The sequence below is a fragment of the Ambystoma mexicanum genome, chromosome 3q, assembly GCF_040938575.1.
Source record: "Ambystoma mexicanum isolate Mex_15411 chromosome 3q, UKY_AmexF1_1, whole genome shotgun sequence".
Taxonomy (NCBI): domain Eukaryota; kingdom Metazoa; phylum Chordata; class Amphibia; order Caudata; family Ambystomatidae; genus Ambystoma; species Ambystoma mexicanum.
In genome coordinates this window covers 126,351,144-126,372,216 of record NC_090926.1, presented here as the reverse complement: position 1 = coordinate 126,372,216, position 21,073 = coordinate 126,351,144, and positions in this window count along the sequence as shown.

Here is a 21,073-nt window from a genome sequence, read left to right as displayed (position 1 = left end):
TATTATTTTTGTTTCTCGAGGGTTTTTTCAGTTCTGTTTTGTGGGAGGAGTTAGCCCTTATTAGACTGCGTTGGGTTCCTCATTGTGTGTTTTGAGAGGGAGGAGCGGAGTTGGAGTTGGATTTGGGTGTGTTCTAGAGTTGAAGTTGGGGTGTCTCGATTGACACGGGTTGGTTTTGCTTGTCCAATTTGTTGGAGGCACAGTTATAGAGTGTATTCTTGGGGTGCCTTGTAGGTTATGTTGTCCCATGGTTTCGTGGTTGAGCACATTTCCCTAGTTTCATAAAACTGGATGTGTTAAGGGTGATGGTGAGCTCCAGGTGGCAGTTTCCTTGTGGTCAGTGAAGTATGGTTAGTTGGTGCATTACGTGCTGGCCACACGTGTATGTAGGGGAATTGCGTCGGTGATGGTTTTAGTGGAATACCTCCTTGTTCAAGAAATGAAAGGAGGGAGAGGTGTTGTAATGTGTATCTGAGGTGAGGTGGTGACATCACTGTTGTATGGAATGTAGTGATGTCAGAGTGTGTGGAGTGTTGGGGATGTTATGTTCTGAAAGCTGGTTCCAAGGTTTACAGTTGAGAACTATGCTGGTTTGATGGGACATGCAGATGTTCTTCCTGGCATCTTAATTACAATAAACCTACAAATAACTTACCTGCTGGTCCGGGTGTTCTTCAGGTACCAAGATATTACAAAAACCCTATCTGATGTATCCCGTAAAGATGACAATCTCTTGGAGGAGATCCCCAAAGGAATATGAAGTAGAGAGAAAGAGAAGTTGGTGACGTCACAAGAAGCAAGCGTGACACACTGGGAAGAGTGGCTGAAGAAAGGGATGTATAGACTTTATGGAATCTGATGATGAAATAAAGAATCGAGTAAACTTTCATATGCGGAATGAAGATTGCACGTGTGAAGAGCACTGCAGAAAATGCAAGCCGTTTTATAACGGTACAGATGCAGCAACGCAAGTAGACTAAGTGATCTTAAAGGCTAGCTATACGTAGTGAATAGACTGCAGGCGGTGCCACCATTATATAGAAGCTGAAACACAAATAATGCCCATGCTGCTGAAAATGGTTTTTGAAGAGAAATTGATACATCCTTTATCTATTGCGTGTATCCAAAAGCAGATATCACCTCAAAGTTTTCCCATTGGGAATCTGAATGCAAGCATGAGGGATGATTTTTTTTTTTAAATGAAGGTTTATTTTTTAACTTTAGATAGAAAAACATAAGAATGATATAACAAATAAAGAAAATATTTTCAAAAAGGAAAACTCTTTAAAAAAATATATAATATTATTATATTAATAATATATATATTATTATCAAATACAAACAAACTGAATCAAAAAGACAAAAAAAAACATAAATTACAATAGAAACACACACAGAATGTGCTCTATACTTTTTTCGACATACAGGCCACCTGCTAAGCCTAATCTCAACAGTCTTGCTCAAGGCGAATTACAACAAAACCCTAGGGGGAAGTAGACAAAAAATAATAATGTTTGCATTCAGATTTGGGGGATGCTTTTTGAATTGCTCATATTTAGATTGACTATCAATAGTTTTATGACCAGGTTAAAACGTACCCATTAGCTTGATGGGTACTAGAAAGTAGGACATGCCGGTCGTGACCCTGTAGGTGCGGAGCATGTAGCGTAGAGGTGAAGAGGATGGTTCACTGGTTTATCGATCTGTGGGCAAGTACGGATAGACCTTGTTATTTAAGTCGTAACTTAACTTTAATAATGTCTAGAAACGATTTAACTTATCATTGGCTCCATAAGCTTCATCGATTTATATGATTTTTAACCAGCCATATTTATTATTTTTAGGTGTTTGTTTTGTCATCATAGTTGTAATTAGGTCCTCCTTGGGTCCTTCTTATTAAATCTATTAAAGAGAAATCATGCCATTTAGAAAGAAATACAATCATACCTGATGACCTTTGGTCTTGGTTCACCGTTCACAGATGGAGTCGATGTGCATCAAATTAATGTAGTTCAATGGCTCAGTCGGAATCTAAATCCCACAATAGTGATACCCGTAGGTCACCTAACAGTAAAAAAAAAGCCAAGATGTGTCAAAGATGGTGATTCGCTGAACATGCTCAAAGAGTTTGCCACTGCTCACATCGTTAGAGCATAGAGTTTTTTATCAAAGCACTGAGACATACCTATTTAACCAATGACAAAGAAAGGATCAACATCCTTGTTTGCTATTCGCGAGTGAGAGGAGATAATTGCAGTTTCTTTCGCGCTCTCCAGTGTTCTTACAATGGCAATTGATTCGGAAAAGTTTCCTGACTGGAAAAATATAAACAGGAAAACTAATATTTTTAAACCGATTTGTTGCAATTCGCAACGCCAAAAAAGGGGAATTATATGTTATATTCACCTTACTCGTACTTGTGCGCTCGTTCGATATGTATCCCTCCCCGTCTCGGTAGCGGGTTGGCGTTCCTGTCAACGACTGAAAAGACAGGGATGTCGGGCTCGCCTGTGTTTGAGTTAGAGCAAACTAAACATCATTCCTATTGGTTGGTAGGTTTGCGTGCCTTCTCCCGAACGTATGAGGCATTTTCATTGGTCCAGAAAGACCAAGCCCTTACTTAGTTTGCGGCAATAGCGGTGGTAACGTGTATAGACGTTTACACATTAATAAAAATATGTTTTGCTGCTTTTGAAAATCAAAGCCGCTTCAAAGGTAAGCTGAACCGCTAGCGGATAACACAGCACAGCCTGTTGATTCTCCATTTAGTCTGTACAGAGAGTTAATGAATTACAGAGTTGCAAAAAGCCATCACATTCTCATTGGTCCAAGCCTATCCGTGCATTGTAGCAGCAGTCATGGTAACGTATTTAGGCATTCACAATATAGAGAGACAAATGTACTGTTTTACTCCTTACACGGATTCATGCACCTGCCAAATGAAAGGCACTGGTCACAGCGCCACACGTTTGCTTTTATAGAAGCTGCACTGGAGAATGGTTAGTTGCAAGGCTGGTAGACTAATTCCTAGTCCTGCAGTCACACGTGCATGCCATCGTAGGTGGTGAACATTTTTTTCTTCAAATTTCGCTTTTGAAATTTTTTCCAAATTTGAAATTCTTTCGGACAATAACGGCAACTGATTTCCTGGTTTTTAGATCATATTAAACATAAGGATCGGAAAGCTGTGTCACAGCAACGTGAAGCTAAGCTAAGAGCATGGAAAGGCCTGGAAGAGCTGTCTTGCCTGGTGTCAAAGGATGGAGCGGCCAAGAACTGGTTATTGATTCTTAAAGAACAGTGAACATGAGATGCTGAACCAGCTCTTGTTAAGGTGCAAAGAAAGAACACCACAAGTGCCAAGTTTATTTATTCAAGACAATTAAATGCTGCAAAACAGGCCGAAATACATTCTCCTGTCACATGGGCTATGGATAGAAATAGAAGGTGAGCATGCTGCTCTAGGCTTGAGATAGTGTGCGGCTCCACTCCCTTTTATTCCCGAGAGCAAGGATACTTTGCAAGGCCAAGTTCAAAGACAATCTGAATTCCATGAGCGATGAGAGATATTGGGCTAATTGGGTGGGGAGACACGGTCAAGTCCACCCACTGACACCTGGGGTACCAGCTTAGGTGCTGCTAGTGAGCCAAACTTTCTAGAAGGACACAAGTGTGCCAACTAATTGTAGAGGGCCATATAACAATAGGGCCTTATCATTTGAGAGCCAATGATATACTGTGTACTTAACTGTTGAAGATGACTTGCACTAGGGGTGGGCATAAGTTGTCCATCTGACTGTAGAGACCCAATCACAATCCGTCCCTACATAGAACGTATACTTAGATGTTCCTCTTGAGCCAATCACAACCCCCATAGGATTTTCTTGTTTGCCATGTAATATGACACACGTATGATGAATTTTGAGTATAGTTTTTTATCCAAAATATTGGAGAGCTCGAGCAAACGTCTGTTAATGTCCGTTGTAACTCCCTATTTTAGAGAATTGATAATAAAACAGTCAGATGAGACTTTTGCCAACTTTCTGAGCCGGTCTTATTATTGGTGTAATAGTTATTCAGCATCCCATCCATGCATGACTTGTAACTGATTTAAGGACCACTGGAGTTCACGTGGTAGCAATGTCGGATGGTTGAAAAGGACCCATCAACCTGTTGACTCCAGAGCTTTGGACGATCGGATATCCTCCACCATCTAGCCGGAAGATCAAAGGGTTTCCTGTGGAAAGCAGCCGAATAGAAATCTTGCAAGTAAATGGAGACGGTGGGCAGGGTGCCTCTTTGACGAAATCCCTACCTGGTTCTACAGGCGCTTTGCGGACATCAGGCCAAAGTGGTCAATTGGTGGAGGATACGATACCGAGGGCTTCAAGGCAAACAAGCAAATGGTGAGTAGACTGAGGGCAATGGCAAACTAAGGGAACAGGGTTGTGATAATTTAAAAAGTAACGAAAGTAACGGGAGTAACGGGAAATATTGTGTAAAGAGAGAGAGATATAATTCCCAAGAGTCCTAACCCAAGGGGTTTTAGAAGAGGTTGTCTCACACTCCAGTCGGAGTAAACTAGGCTACATGCAGGACAGGTCTGCAAAAGGTGACAATCTAAACTCTGTGATCAGAGTTTTAATTAGGATCACTGAGGTTTTTATGTGAAGAGTCGACTAGTCTGTCTATTTATGTATTTGTGTTGAATTAAGGTGTCGAGGAGCGACACAAATAGTTGTGTAAGAATTGAGACAAAGTCAAGAAGTTATACAATCTATCTCGGGAAGTGGTTGGTACCAATCCAGAGGTAGACAGAGAAAATTGGAGAAATAGAGGTTTTGGGCGCACGATTGATGGAGCGTGCTCATACTTATTGTTTTTAAGAATTGAAAAACAGCAAAGGTATTTTATAAACTCTGGTAAGTACTGACAGTCAATTTGAGACGTTGGGAAACATCACTCCTCTGATGCATTTATGTAAGACATTGCCAAAGCACATGCCCAAGCTCAAACAGTATAGTGTGGAATGGGTGAAAGGCATGGCAGATAAGATGTTCATGCCATGGCCACAAGTTGCATCATTGTCAAAAGCGGTATTGCAACACATGACCACATACATGCCCACTGCGTACACGGGAAACAAGTTAGAGAAAAGGTTAGCTATTTAAGAGCTTTGGAAAATGTACTAGGAAGAGAGGGAAGATCTGCCACCCGAAGATTGGATCCTTAACCAGTGTAAGGAGGAAGGTGGTTGAGCCCTCAGCTCCCCTTACCTCGCTGCAAGCAAAAGAGGATAGTACGGAAGACATAGGATTGCATTCTTTAAAGGAACTGAAAGTGGCGACGGGGTATAGTAATCCGATATACGAACCATCTGCTTATAGCAGTGATGATAGTCCAGAGGAGAGTAAGAGAAAAGAGGAGATCTTTAAGATGTTGGAGGACAAGGAGGAGAAAAGTGAGCAATCAAATGTATTGACAGAGATATAACGAGAGATTAAGAGATGGAAAGGAGAGAAGGATAAAGCTGACGAGGAAACGTTCGTACAGAACAAATGGATGGGAGGACAGATATTACTCAAGCTAGATGGGAAAAGCATTGAGGAAGTAACGCAAAAGGAAGATCAGGACAAACAGGATAGAAAAGACAGGGGACGAGAAAAGAGACTAAAGGAAGATGAGCATAAAAGAAAGAGCAGACAGCGGAGAGAACAGATGTATCAGGAGGAGCAACAAAAGAAAGAAAAAGGGGCAGAGGAGCAAAGGAAGAACGGGATAGAAAACAGGAAGAGAGAAGAGGAGGAATCACAGAAATTAAGGACAAAAGAATATAGAGACGAAGAGAAGAGGAAGAAAGGATTGCAGGGGTAAGGAGAGAAGAGATAAGACAAGAAGAGGAGAGAGTTAGATGGGAGGTGAAAAAGCTAAGAGAATTAGATGAAGAATTAGAAAGAAAGAGAAGACAGCGGGAGCGTGATATTGACCTCATTCAAAAGGAGCTAATGGAGCCAAGTCCTACAATACGATGGGACAGAATGGAAGTGATCCTTCCGTTAAAGGGAGTGATGTCAGGGCCACCTAGAGTGGCCTTAGAAGAGTACTTTGGTATAGGAAGTATCGGAGACAGGATCGATAAAGCCTATCTAGAATTAAAGGAAGGTAGCAAATCGGGAAGCCGATGGAAGGGAGATCAAACCCTAGTCTTCCAATCACGAAGCAAAGAGGAAAATCCATTTAGTCTCGAGCATAGAGCCTTATCCTTAAGCAGACTGACCTTAGATAAGGGTGAAGGGGACGAGAGTCACACTAGTTGGGGACTAGATATGTCAGACGAGGAGAGAGGGAGGAGGTGCATGTGCCCCGAGGGAAGCCTGCAGGTGGACAAGGAAGTAATATGGTCTGATCTAGAGCAACCTAAGGATAGGACACCAGATCCCATAGCATATCCAGAGCGCCCCAGAGGACGATTGTATAGTGAGAAGGGAGGATCACTGCTGTATGTGAGCAGGTTAACATCATTGCCAGGGAGGAGGCGATCAGAAACCATTGTCCCTACCATGGATAGGCAGACAATGGGAGACGAATGCGGGTTAGGGCTTACGCAATTTCCCTTATTGGAAAAAGGGGGAGCAACAAGACAACAGTATATTCCATGGCCGCAGATGGACAAGGATAATTTAAGATGCAAACTCCTGAGGAAAATGGATTTATAAATTGGAAAAAAATGACAGGAGGAAATACGCTAGCCATAGGGGGACATTAAGGGTCTCTTGGCAGGCATTCCTGGGGAAAGAGCTGATGACATATGGAAGAGAGCAGGCTATTCGAGTGTGACAGCACAGAACACAGTGCATGATGAAGCGCTGTTTAATAATTGCAGAGCAGATGTTTGGAGGGCTCTCAAGAGTACAGTATCCTGTCATGTCAGACATGGGTGCAATCATGACATGTAAGATGAAAGAAGATGAAGATCCTCTTGCTTATATTCAAGATATTCAAGAGAGTTGGACTCTTGAAACGAGGGAACCATGGGAAGAAATGGTGGAATTATTTTACAACATTTTATGTCAGGGGTTGCCCGAGCAAGTACAGAGGCAAATGAAAAACAAGTGGGAATGGAAGCAAAGCCATGGGCTGAAATACAGTTTACAATAGTGTATCACTGTTGGCTGTTGCAGGAGAAAAATAAGAAGAGAGATGAGGCTAGGAAACTTGAGGAAGCTAAATTAGGTCTGAGAAAATTGTCAAAATATGCCATAGAAGGGGCGATACTGACAAGCAGAGAAGGGCTGGGAATACAGCAAGCAGCGGGTACATCGCAGGCAAATAATCAGCATCCGATGAACTAAGGAGGGAATGAGTTCATGCCATGAGGTAGAGGAATGGGCTATATAGGAAGGGGTGGATTCCAAGGCAATCAAGAATGCACAGAATGAGAATCAGAATGCACAAGGAGGTTTTAACCAAGGGGGACTAATCAGACGTCTCCTCCTGTATGCTGGACTTGTGGGATGACAAGGCACATTGCTTGCATATGTGGGAGCCAAGGGAATGCACAGAATGGCCAATCCTCAAGAGGGGGGACAGCTTACCCTCCAGGATATAGCTCACAAGTTAGGGAAGGGTTTGAACAAGATCAGACAGTGTATCAAACACAGGTGCAGCTAATGCAACAGGCACAGCAACCACAGCAAGTGCAAATGAATCCATTGCAAGGGCAGTCGCAGCACACCCCCATGCAGGCACAGCAGTATGCAAACAAAGCACAATTGCTGACACCTATAATAGGAGGTGTCACTGTGGTGGGAGGAAATCCTTTCACGGGTACAGGGGTATGCATGTATCCACAACAGGGCAGTTCACAGGGTGACTTCAATACTATCAGTGACACCAGACCCCCAAGAGGAACCAAGGGTTGTTGTGACAATAGGAGGCAAATCATTTTCTTTTATAGTAGACACTGGGGCTACTCGTTCATGTATAAAAGAGGGAAAATATCCAATGTCGGGAAACTGCCATGAATGCTCAAGGGTTCTCTGGAGCTACGAGTCGAGTCCTTTTACTGATGAATTATCGGTCTCTATAGGAGAGTGTGATACATCTGTTCCATTGTTGTATTTTCAACAGACACCAGTTAACATTTTGGGAAGAGATTTGATGGCAAAACTCAACATGACGATTTCTTTTACTGACGAAGGGATAGTGTGTTCCACTCTTGGAATGAATTATATGAATGTGGAAAATGTATATTGACATTCACATGGCAAGTGGCTCTGTGAGGCATTCCAGTAGAGCCAGAGCTTTTTCTTTATGTGGTGAGCATTCTACTGTCATGGCGACCTGGCTTAGTGGGAAAAACTATGAGAATACCTGATGAATCTTTGTTTAGACCATAGATACCCATGGATGAAGAGGGGGGACAGACCATCCCTATAGAATTAGATGCAGCCATAGTACGAGGGGAAATGGTGATGGCTCGAAGGAACAGCTGATGAGGGTAGACCATGGAAAACAGTGATAGCTATTGAAGAAGGGTACAGGCTGACTGACATTACTGATGATGACATGTTTAGAGATGACCCAACAGATGATGAGGTGGTGTTCTTTATGAGCATTACATATTGGATTAGAATAGAGAAAAGGTAAATCCCACAGCAAATGTTGATATTGCGGCAGCATCCAGCATTTCTTTACTAAGACTTTGAGAAGGTACCAAGGGTCTTCTGGACTACAGGCTCTTATGACATAGGACTAGGACAAGGGAATAAGAAATGTTAAAATAAAGCTGAACCCAGAAGCGATATTACCTCGAGCAAGACAGTACCGAATGTCTCGAGAGGCGGATGAGGGTATTTTCAAGACTATCTGAGCACTGATGGAACATGGTATTCTGGTACCGTCAGAATCATAGTGTAACACTGTGGTGTAGCCTGTGAAAAAATCAAAGGGAGGGTTGTGGAGAGATATGAGACCAATTAACCAGATTGTAGAGGCATAGTTTCCATTAGTCCCTAACCCAATGACGATACTGTGCAGTATCCCAGAAGAAGCTCGATATTCCACACTGATCGATTTTAAAAATGAGTTTTCTGCAATCCCGCTGCACAAGGACTCGCAAGACTTGACTTAATTTACATTTCGCCAAACTCGTCTAACACATAGTAGGCTGCTCCAAAGGTACTGTGAGTCCCCATCAATCTTTAATAGAGTCCTGCAGATGGACTTGAGCAATATTTATTTGAAGAGTGCTGTGATACAGTACGTAGATGATATTTTAATTTGTAGCACCACAGAAGATGAGTGCAGGCAGAACTCGATTTAGTTGATGAGCATCCTAGCAGACAAGGGATACAAGGTAGACAAGGAAAAATTGCAGTATTGTCAAGAAGAGGTGTTGTACATAAGACAGTTGATCTCACATGAGGGAAGGAAGTGAAGTGGACACCTGAAAGGGCTGAGGCTATCATGAAAACTGCAAAAAAACTGCATACAGTAAAACAGATGCAACCGTTTTTGGGACTATGTAATTACGTTAGAGCCTGGGTGTTTGACTACAGTTCGTACACAAGACCCCTTTTGCAGACTTTAAAGAAGGCACAGGGAAACATGGAGACAATAGGATGGACTGAGGAAATTGAAGGATTTGAAGAGTTGAAAAAAGCAGTCTGTACAGCTCCTGTTTTAGGAAATCCCAATTATGCTGAGGAGATTTTCTTATTTTCGCACACAAATGGGACAGTCATGACTGCAGTGCTTACACAGAGGACCACATTGGGTACAAGCCTCTACAGTATTACAGTGGGATTCTAGACCCAGTTATAAAGGGACACTTTCTGTGCGAACAGTCATTGGCAGCTGCAGTGTTCGCAATTGAGAAGTCTACAAGCATTGCAATGGGTTGTTCTATGACTCTTTTTTGTGGAGCATGCTTTGTTTGCCATTTTAGAGAAACCCAACGGTACATTGACATCCTAGAGAGCTTCTGCTTAGGAAGTGATGATTTCGAACCCAGCGATTAAAATTGTCAGATGTAAAATAGTGAATCCTGCCATGTTTATAGCTGAGCCAGTGACAGAAAGTGACCATGTGCATGATTGTGCAAACTACTTTGAATTCTATGAATTATAAGCCGGTAAGATAGCTCAGCGGGTTGAGCGCTCGCTGCTGCGATCTGAATGTGATCTGCAGGTCGCAGGTTCGAATCCCGGCAAGGCCAACTCAGCCTTTCATCCTTCCGAGGTCGATAAATGAGAACCAATTTCGGTTGGGTGATATTGTATGTAAATATGTGCTCTGTAAAGCTCTTTGGCTTAAGGCGCTATATAAATAACACATCATTATCATTATCATTATGATGATATACCTTGCATCAAAGAGAATGCATTTCCAGGAGGGGAAATTCTCTTTATTGATGGTTCATTCGGAAATTGATGAAATTAGTGGAGAAAGACATTCTGGCACAGCTTTAGTGAGGCATAGAGCAAATGGCGAGTTTGAAGTTGTAGTAAGTGCAAGACTACCGTCTCACTTTTCAGCGCAAGCAGCAGAATTGGTAGCGCTTATTGTCCCGCTTGAGAATCAGGAAGTGACACTGTACAGTGACTCCGCCTATGTGACGTCAACTGTACACGCAGGGCTAGCACGTTGGAAAAGGAGGGGCTACCACTGAGTGGACAGCACTCCAGTGCAGCACGCATCCTTATTGGACAGGCTTATTAAGGCACTACATCTCCCAGTAGCCATAGCGGTCGTTAAATGCACTACTAACACTACGCGTACAGACTTTCTTTTTTGCTGGGAACGAAGCTGCAGACGGTGAAGCCAAAAGGGTTGCATATTCACCAGATATTTCAAGTTTTGATACGCCAGATGTCAAGGAGAAGATTGTCACGATTATTGTAGTGAAAGAAGGATTAATCATTTGCCGAGAACTCAATTAATGGAGATTCAAGGCAGTGCACCAGAGGAAGAGCAAGAATTATGGAAGCAAAGGGGGTGTTCCCTATCCCCCACTGAAGCATTATGGCGCCAGGATAGCACTGGAAAGCCGGTGATGCCAGTAGCATTGTTAAAGGTAGAACTTGAACAGCTGCACTACTACCCTGCGCATGTAACTAGGGAAAGTATTGCTGCAATGATTGTGGAAGACTGGTTTACTCCAAATTTGTTAGAACACGTTGCATTTTATGTAGTAAACTGCATTGCATGTCAAAAATGTACCGCTTGGCAATGCACTGCGAATGATTAAAAGAGTAATTTCTCAACCGAATGGTCCTTTTCAGCATTTACATATTGACTATGTTGATATGATATTTTATTTGTATCGCACTTGTACACAAGTGTTTCAGAGCGCGACTAGGCAGGGGGGGGGGACCAGGGGAGAACACAACACAACAACAACAACAACGACGATCTTACTAGGCCCAGTGACATTGAGAACGCGCAAGTTCATGGGAAAGGGAAAAAGTGCATGGAAGTGGGAAAGTAGAAAGTGTGGAGCAGAGGAGAGCAGATAAATAATAAATAAAAATAAATAGAAAATGGGGGCAATAAACAGTGGTAGTGCACCCAGCAAGTGACAAGTGCTGTGTTTAAGGCAGCAGACTGGGTAAGTCTGATAAGTTCAGAAAAAGAAGAAAAATGGGGAGGCTGTAAGGGTACAGATACAGTCCCCAGTGCAAGGAGAAGCCAGGAGGCAGTGCAGAAGGGTGGCAGGGTGAGCAGGTACCTGGGCACAGGGGACAGAGGGTGACCAGGTGCACAGTGCCAAGAGAGAGCAGGGGAGAGGGGGAGCGAAAACGGAAGCAAAGAGGAAGGTCTTGAGGTTCTTCTGGAACCAGAGATGGTTCTCCTCAAGTTTTAGATTGGCAGGGAGGCTGTTCCAGTAGATTGGCAGGGAGGCTGCAAGTGTGTAGTGGATACAGCTATATGATAGTCTCAGGCTTTGGTGGTAATCTTTCTGATACTGTATTCTTAACCCCCACCACCTCCTCCTCCTCTTCCTCCTCACCTGTAGACAAATCCTCAGAAGATCCTTCTGTCGTTATTTCCCTTCTCTCTCTCCAGGCAGAATCAGGCTTCGTTCTGTGGAATTTGGGATTATCCCTTCTGGAGGCCACCTTGCCTGAAAGCAACTAGGCCGGCAGTGGGGACCCCCAGTGAGCCGAACCCCACGATCAGGGAAAAAGCCTTGCTGAAAAAACCCTGATATAGATGAGTTGGTCCGTGGTAGACGAGATGTTACTTGGCGGGGCTGTGTATGAATACAACTTCCAGAATGTAACAGCAGAGCAGGGTCTGAGAGGATGATGAAGTGCTGGTTCCAGGATAAACTCTCTGCATATGCCGGTGTACCCAAGTAGACACTTATGGACAGTAGCGTAGGACCAGGAAGGAGGAAAGTATGCAAACAAACCTTTGTTTCCAAAGCGGTGGAGCCAGAAAGGGCAGGAGCTGGAAAAAACGAAGGAGAGGAGGTAAGGAAGCTCCATGGAAAAACCGGAGCGAGACGAACAAAGTGGAAGGCAAAAACGGGAAGAAAAACACAGAAAAGAAAAGGAGAAACAGGTAACTGCAGATGGCAGAAACGCTCGGTAAGCGTGTAAACCCGAAGAACGCTGGGTTGCAACGCGACGAGCGTTACCTGACGGCAGGTATTTCAATACGTCAGGTTGAAAGAAAAACACTAGACCGCTGCGTACACTTCCACCTGACGACTCAATGCTTCCTCCATTGAGTCCATAACTTCCAGGGACGATGGATCATGACAGTAGGACCTCCTCCTCCTCCTGGTTTCCCGGGGTGCAGCCAATGAAAGAGGCGAACCAGTCGGGAGTGCGTTTATTTCCTTTACGGGCTCCCATGACCGTTCAGACCAAGGGAAACCTTTCCATAGTATGAGGTATTGTAAAGTTCCATGTCTGTATCGGGAGTCAAGGATGCGGGACACTTCGTATTCTTGTTCGTGGTCCGGTTTTGGGAACTTCTTGGTGATTAGTCTCTAGTAGGGATCAGATCGGTACTCCTTTAGTAGAGATGTATGGAAAACCGGATGGATCCTGCGTAATGAATCAGGTAGAGACAGCTTGAAAGCCACAGGGTGGATCTGTTCTTCAATGAGGAAAGGACTTATATATCTAGGAGCAAACTTTCCTGGATGTACCCATCGGGGTAGATATTTGGTGGATAACCAAACCCTAGTTCCTACTTGCCCCTCTGGATTCTTTCGCCTTCACAAATCTGCCCATTTCTTGTAACTCTGTTGGCTAGATAGCAAAGTTTCTTGTGCCTTCTTCTGGGTCTCCTTCAGGGTATTTAATACATGGTCTATGGTTGGTGTCTTGCTGGGTTGGAAAGTCGAAAAAGGTAGATGTCGAGGATCATAACCGTATGTGCATTTAAATGGGCTCATCCCAATGGCAGTATGAACAGTGTTATTGTAGGAAAACTCTGCTACTGGTAAGAGTTGACACCAATCGTCTTGAGCCTGGTTACAAAAGCATCGTAAGCACTGTTCCAGAGTAGCGTTTAGATGTTCCGTTTGTCCATTGCTTTCGGGATGAAACCCAGAGGACATGGCTCTTTGTATCTGCAGCTGTTTGCAAAGAGAGGTCCAAAACCTAGAACGAAATTGTGTTCCTCTGTCAGATACGATAGTAAGAGGAACTCCATGAAGGCGTACCACATCCTTGAGAAATACTTACGCTGTCACGGATGCTGATGGAGTGCCCTTCAGTGGGGAGAAATGGGCTAGCTCACTAAATGAGTCCACCACCACCATTACAGCTGTGTGCCCCTGAGATTCCGGGAGTTCAACTATGAAATCCATAGAAATATGTTGCCAAGGGGCTGCAGGAGGCCTTTCGTGTTGTAACAGCCCCAGGGGTTTGGCTGTGCTGTATTTGCTCTGGGCACACTTAGGGCAAGAAGAAACATAGTCCTTGGTATCTTTGATTATATTTCGCCACCAAAAATGTCTCCTGATTAATTTGTGTGTCGCAGCTTGTCCTTTGTGTCCAGCAGTAGGTATATTTAGGCACAAAGCGAGAGCCTTTGTTTGTAGTGCAGAAGTTGGCAGAAACACCTGGTCCTCTTTGAACCAGTACTCCCCTTTCTGGTTAATAGTGGCATCATAGGGGATGGATGTCATCTTCTGGGCTTCTAATACCTGTTGAAGAAACTTGGCAATAATCCCAATGAACCGTTTACCATTCAACAGAAGTTCCTTTTCTGTCTGACTTCCTATGTCATCTCCGTAGCTCCGATAGAGAGCATCTGCTACCTGATTATTTCTGCCAGGTAAATAGGTGAGATGGAAGTCAAACGGAGAAAAAAAATATGCCCACATGGCATGCATTACGACATTCCATCTGTTGCAAGACGCTGAGATTCTTATGGTCGGTACGGACCTGAAAAGGATACATGGCCCCCTGTAAGAGATGTCTCCATTCATTGCAAGCTTGTTTGATGGCCAGAAGTTCCCTTTCAAGGACAGAATAGTTTCTTTCACTAGGGGTTAATGTCCTTGAATAGTAAGCTATGGGATGTTCCAAATGATCTTCTTTCTTTTGCAGGAGCACAGCCCTGATACCTCCTTGAGAGGCGTCCGTCTCTACTATAAAAGGCAAGGATTGGTCCAGTTGTCGGAGTATAGGAGCAGTTATGAATGCTTCCTTAAACTGTTTGAAGGCATTCTCAGCCTCGGAAGTCCCGGTGAATCTTACTCCCTTCTTCAGCAATGCTGTGATGGGCAGAACCCTGTCCGAGAATCCGTTGATAAATTTCCTGTAAAAGTTTGCTAGACCCAGAAACCTCTGGCTTTCTTTCACAGAGCCAGGAGTGGGCCACCGAGTTATAGCCTCGATCTTTAATGGGTCCATCTGTTAAGGTGAGAATCACGGGAATGTTGCGTACCTGAATTCCTGGTCGATCTCGACGGGGCAGCCAGGCTGACAAGAAGATTGGGTGACGCAAGCAACCAGCCCCTCCTCCACCCTGAATGGATACTGGGTAGAAGATGGACCGATTTCCAACGCCACAAGCTGGATTCAGTGGCGACGGAACTGTGCAAGCACAGGCAGGTGAAGTAGAAGGAGATAATCCTTGAAGAGGCGAAGCTCCGGAGTACAAAGATGAGAGAGTAGTTCTCCAGAAACTAGCACGGGCTGTCTTGAGAAGTTGAGAGTCCCGTAGCTGGCAATGGGTGTTGTGGTGACGAGAGTCCGAAGGTGTGGGAGCCTACTCCCATAACAGTCACTGGAGGCTGAGGTAATGAGAGTCCAAAGGTGTGGAAACTGTACTCCCGTAGCTGGTACTGGAGGCTGTGAAGATGAGAGACCAAAGGTGTGGATTCCGTACTTCCGTAGCTGGTACTGGGGACTGAGATGATGAGAGTGCAAAAAATGGGTAAAGTCCCAAGAGAGCACTGGAGGGAACCACAGATAAATGGCCTGGCCAGGAGGTTTAGGAGGGAGTAGGCAGACAGGAAAACCAGGGCTGGCAAGGGAGAGGAACCAGGAAGGAAGGGAAGCAGACTGGAACCAGGGGAGAGAGATCATGGAACAACTTGCCCAAGGGGAGACCAAAAGGCAACAGGCAAAGGAGAAGGGGAGCAGGTCAGGACACTGGGGAAAAGGCTAAGCAGAGCTAAGCAAGGGTGAGCGAGGACACGATCCGGAACAGAACGCGTTGAGACGCGATCTGCTCCCGACCGCGTCTCTCCCTTTATGGGCCGCCGGCGCCTGCGAGGCCCGGAGCGCAAGCCTGATGGTTGCCAGGCGCCGGCGGACCCAGAATGAGGCTTGAGCAGCAAGCTGCTCCAATCCTGGGTGCCTGCCCCACGACGCATGCGCGGGACCGTGACCGTGGTCCCTGACGCACGCGCCGAGGAGCCGCAGCCCATGTCCCCGGAGCTCTCCCCCCGGCGCCTCCCCAAGCACGAAAGCGCGAATAGAGGCGCCAGGGAGGAGGAGCGCGAGCAATGATCCCCGGTCTCCCGGTAAGCGTGACACCATCTCCATGCGATTCTCAGACAGAATAAAACCTAAGTATGGCACTGTAGAAACTTCGAACATGCACTTCTCAGGTTTGGCCAATAGATTGTTTTGTCGAAGCCTTAGGAGTACTTCTTTGACGTGCTGTCTGTGTGTTTCCAAAGTTTTGGAAAATATCAAGATATCGTCCAAATAGACAATTAAAGAAGAAAAGAGTAGATTGGCAAATACCTTGTCCATAAACCTTTGGAATTGTGCTGGGGCGTTGATCAGGCCAAAGGGCATAACTCAATATTCATAGTGCCCCAATCGTCCCCTTCCTGGATTCTCAGCAGATGGTAAGCCCCACGTAGATCGAGTTTAGTAAACCACTCAGCACCCTGCACAGCTTCCATTGTATCTTTCATTAGAGGCATTGGGTATCTGTCTCGTATGGTTAAGCTGTTAAGGCCCCGGTAGTCGATACATGGCCGGAGTTCTTTGGTTCCTTTCTTTGAAACAAAAAATAACGAAGCCCCAGCCGAGAAGGTGGATTCACGTATAAATCCATTCTGGAAGTTGGTGTTCAGGTATTCTCTCAAGGCTTCCTTCCCGGGAAGAGATAGTGGAAAAATCCTTCCAAATGGAACCGTAGCTCTATGAATAAGTTCAATCTTGCAATCTTCTGGTCTGTGAGGTGGTAAAGGCCTGGGTTGTTGTACATCGGAAAATACGTCTTCAAAGTACTGGTATGTAGATGGCACTACGTTTACGTTCCTTATAGGCACAGGTTCTCCTTGGTGTGATTGAGTGGGGGTAAGGTTAAAGCAAGAGTGTAAACAATAGTCCAATAGGAATTCTACTATATTAGTCTTCCAGTTGATGAGGGGATTATGTTTTCTGAGCCAAGGGATTCCCAGTATAACTGGGAAATGTGCTGCCTTTATAAGATCGAAGACAATCTTTTCCTGATGGGGAGGCATCTTAACGGTTACCTCATACGTCTCCTGTGTGATGGGTCCAGAGGTCAGAGGCGTTTCATCGACTCCTTCTATAGGTATGGGATGATCCTTTCTTCTTCTTAGTATGGATTGGTTTCTTGCCCACTGATCATCCATAAAATTGCCAGCAGCCCCACAGTCCAACATGGCAAGGCACTCCGTCCTATGATCTTCATTCCATTCTATGGAAACCTTAAACACCATTAATGATTTAAGGATTCCGAGTGTTTTGAGGGTACTGGAAGACAGGGAGTAACAGCTGAAACCCCTTCCTTGTCCCTGCTCAAGGTCGGGGTCGTTCGTTTCCCGATCTTCTGGGAGGTACTTCTGGACAATCGCGTAGAAGGTGTTTCTCTGAACCACAATAAAGACAAAGACTGAGTTCCTTTCGAAATTTTCTTTCTGCAGCGGTCAGAGGTCCTCTAGCTGATCCGATCTGCATAGGTTCCTCAGACAAGGGTGCTGATGGAACTTTCTCAGAGGAGTAAGGGAGGTTCGGAGGTAAAGGGGCGGAAGATCTGTGTCTTCTTTTCTCTGCTCTTCGTTCTGTTAGACGATATTCAATTTGTAAAGCCAGGGAAACGAGATCCTGAAAGGTTGTGGGTCTTGCGATCATGGCCAGCTCGTCTTTTATCTCTTTGTGTAGACCCCTTCTGAATAACATCTGTTTAGCTGAATCCTCAGAAGATCCTTCTGTGGTTATTTCCCTTCTCTCTCTCCAGGCAGAATCAGGCTTCGGTCTGTGGAATTTGGGATTAGCCCTTCTGGAGGCCACTTTGCCTAAAAGCAACTAGCCCGGCAGTGGGGACCCCCAGTGAGCCGAACCCCACAATCAGGGAAAAAGCCTTGCAGAAAAAACCCTGATAAAGATGAGGTGGTCCGTGGGAGACGAGCTGTTACTTGGCGGGGCTGTGTATGAATACAACTTCCAGAATGCAACAGCAGAGCAGGGTCTGAGAGGATGATGAAGTGCTGGTTCCAGGATAAACTCTCTGCATATGCCGGTGTACCCAAGTAGACACTGATGGACAGTGGCGTAGGACCAGGAATGAGAGAAGTATGGAAAAAAACCTTCGTTTCCAAAGCGGAGGAGCCAGAAAGGACAGGAGCTTGAAAAAACAAAGGAGGAGGAGGTAAGGAAGCTCCGTGGGAAAACCGGAGCGAGACGAACAAAGTGGAAGGCAAAAACGGGAAGAAAAACACAGAAAAGAAAAGGAGGAACAGGTAACTGTAGATGGCAGAAACACTCGGTAAGCGTGTAAACCCAAAGAACGCTGGGTTGAAACGCGATGAGCGTTACCCGACAGCAGGTATTTCAATACGTCAATGCCTTCTCCATTGAGTGCATAACTTCCAGGGACGATGGATCATGACAGATAGTGGTGGTGTGTCCCTTCTCTAGGTGGATTGAAGCAGGTCCGTGTACACACCCTGACACCACTTGTGCAGTGAAGTTTTTAGTACGTGAAGTCTTTCCAAGATGGGGAGTGTGTGAAATGCTGATATCCAATAATGGGCCACATTTTGTCAATGAAGTGTGAGCAGATAGGACTATTGTTGAGTATTAAGCACAAGTTTCCTTCTGCTTATCACCTGCAAGTGAATGAAATATGTGAGAGACTCAATGGCCTCCTTAAACAAAGGATTGCCAAGCTCATGCTAATGTTGAAAAAGGGATGGCTATATTGCCTGCCTTTAGCTTTATATGCCGTAAGGAATCAGCCTGGTTGGACCATCACCTCACACCCCATGAACTAGTAACAGGACAGCAAATGAGAACACCTTTAAACTCCTCCATCGAGGAGTAGAAGTGATGCTCAGAGTAAAGCAAAAATGTTAGGAAATGAGTTACGTGAATATTTGACATGTATGACCTGTAGCAACCCTCTCATTTCAGATCAACTGAAGTGCCAGGGGGGGTCCATCTGAGAACACAGATGAAAACCATTCAGCAACCGGATCAACTGAACCATTGTCAGCACATAGACTATTTGTTGGCAACACTGTGCTAATTCAAAACTTCATGAGGAAATGGCACAAGCCAAGATTTGACGGCCTTGTGATTGTTGAAAATTTGACTCCCTCAGCAGTAAAAGTCCAAGGTAGACGAGCGTGGATCCACCGGAACGACATCAAGCTACATGCCGGCGAGACTGCAGCAGTCCAGCTATCAATTCAGAAGCAAGACAAGAAGAATTTCAGCATGTGCAGACTCGATCGATGACGAGGAAGAAGGACAAAAAAGCTACAAGTTAATAAATGCAGATTTGCATTTGGACTGTTACTCACCATGAACACTCCTTACAGATATTATAGCAGGTGTGCAATTCATTGCTTGAGTCACAGGAATCTTTGAAAATGAACTTTAGAAAAGTACTGATGCGTAACAATTATGCCTAACCTCAAATTCGACAACTGGAAATGTGAGCAGTACCCCGATTCGTTTCTTACTGAATACTTTTTTGGCTGAATCTATGGTCTTGTCAGAAGGAGATGCTCACAGACTCGTACTTGCTATTTTTGTGTTTATCCTTCAAGCTTATCCTGCTCTTGTCAGAAGGGATGTTGACATACATACTTTTTTACAGGATCCTAAGAATGGTGCTGTAATCAGAAGGCTGCTTGTAGCAATAGTAGAGGAATTACTGGAGCTACCAAATGTATTACAGTTACCAGAGTAAAGTGTTTTTTGGTTAAATTGCAGTAAAAATGAGGAATGTTGAAGCTGGAACAATTTCGCAAGCCAAGAAACTCCAGTGTGGCACAAGTGGGGGGGATAAATATGTTGGTTCGTGATTTACAAATGCACCATTATGCTTTGTGTTTTTCTGTTTCTTCTGATTCGCCTTTTCTGTCTCTTTGATCCAAACAAGGCAGAAGTCCCTTTAATACTCCCTACTCCAGGAACTCTTGTTTATTTGCCCATTACAGATGAGCCAAAGCCCCTTGTGTTGTCTCCACAGAGTAAAGCTGCATTAGAGTTGTTTGCATGGGCTGCAAACATTTTGCTAGGGAGACACAGGAGGAGTGCAGAGGAAGACAATGATGGGATACACACTTATCTAGATAGTACAATACTCCTGGGTAAGAACATGTGGTACCAGCACATGAAAAAGGTGGGAGAGAAAACATCTAGCATCTACGTATGCGCTCTCATACCTTATGCCATGGGAACTTCCAAATTGTTCATAGCTACAGAAGTACCAGTGAAAAAAGCTCATTGGCTGATGCATCTCGCGCTCTGCATGACAAGAGGACAATTCCAGGGTCGAACAGCATCCTTAGTGTGGATGAATAAAGAGACAAATCAAAGAGAAGATAATTATGTGCTAGATTTGAAGACCAGAGAAAGGCCAGAAACAAGGTATCTAGTAATAAGATATGAACAGCCTGGAATGAGCGGAGCAGGAATCAGGTTGGAAGAAAACAAGATGTTAAATTGCCAATGCAAGGATAAAGCGGAGATACGGATATGTTGCGAAAGAGGCCAACTACAAATCAAAGGAACAGTGCTTACTCGCGAAGGGTGGGCTGAAGGATCGGTTGTCTGCAAAACAGCAGCGATAACCAGACAGTGGGAAGATGTTGTGTTAACTGCAGAAAAAGAATGCAAGGATCAATGGCCAAAGATTACAAAGTTGTTGACATGGGTCGACGATAAAGGAGGACCATTGCAGATAATACCTCTGAAAAGTGCATCCTTATGTTTTAGAACTAATGGCACGAGGAAAGTTGGAGAGAATTGCCAGTGTGGCCGAATTTTCGATGTACTAGGCATGAAGGATGAACAGTTCTCTTAATGGATCACTATTGGGCTGGTGGGTTTAGAGCCTACATTAAGCTGCCCAAAGATTGGGGAGGGGTGTGTTCCATAGTGTTCATCTATATGCCAGCATTAGTGATTCCTAAGAGTGACCTGAATATTGGAGAGTTTCCAAAAGCAGATGCCCATTTGAGGAGGAGAAGATCACTCGAAGTTCTCAATCGAACAAAGAGGGAGAATTACTTATCGGCTAAATCAATAGAAGCTTTTGATGCTATTCCGTGTGAGCAAAGAATTTTCAGCCAGGCTTCAGCAATATTCACGACTATCTTTAT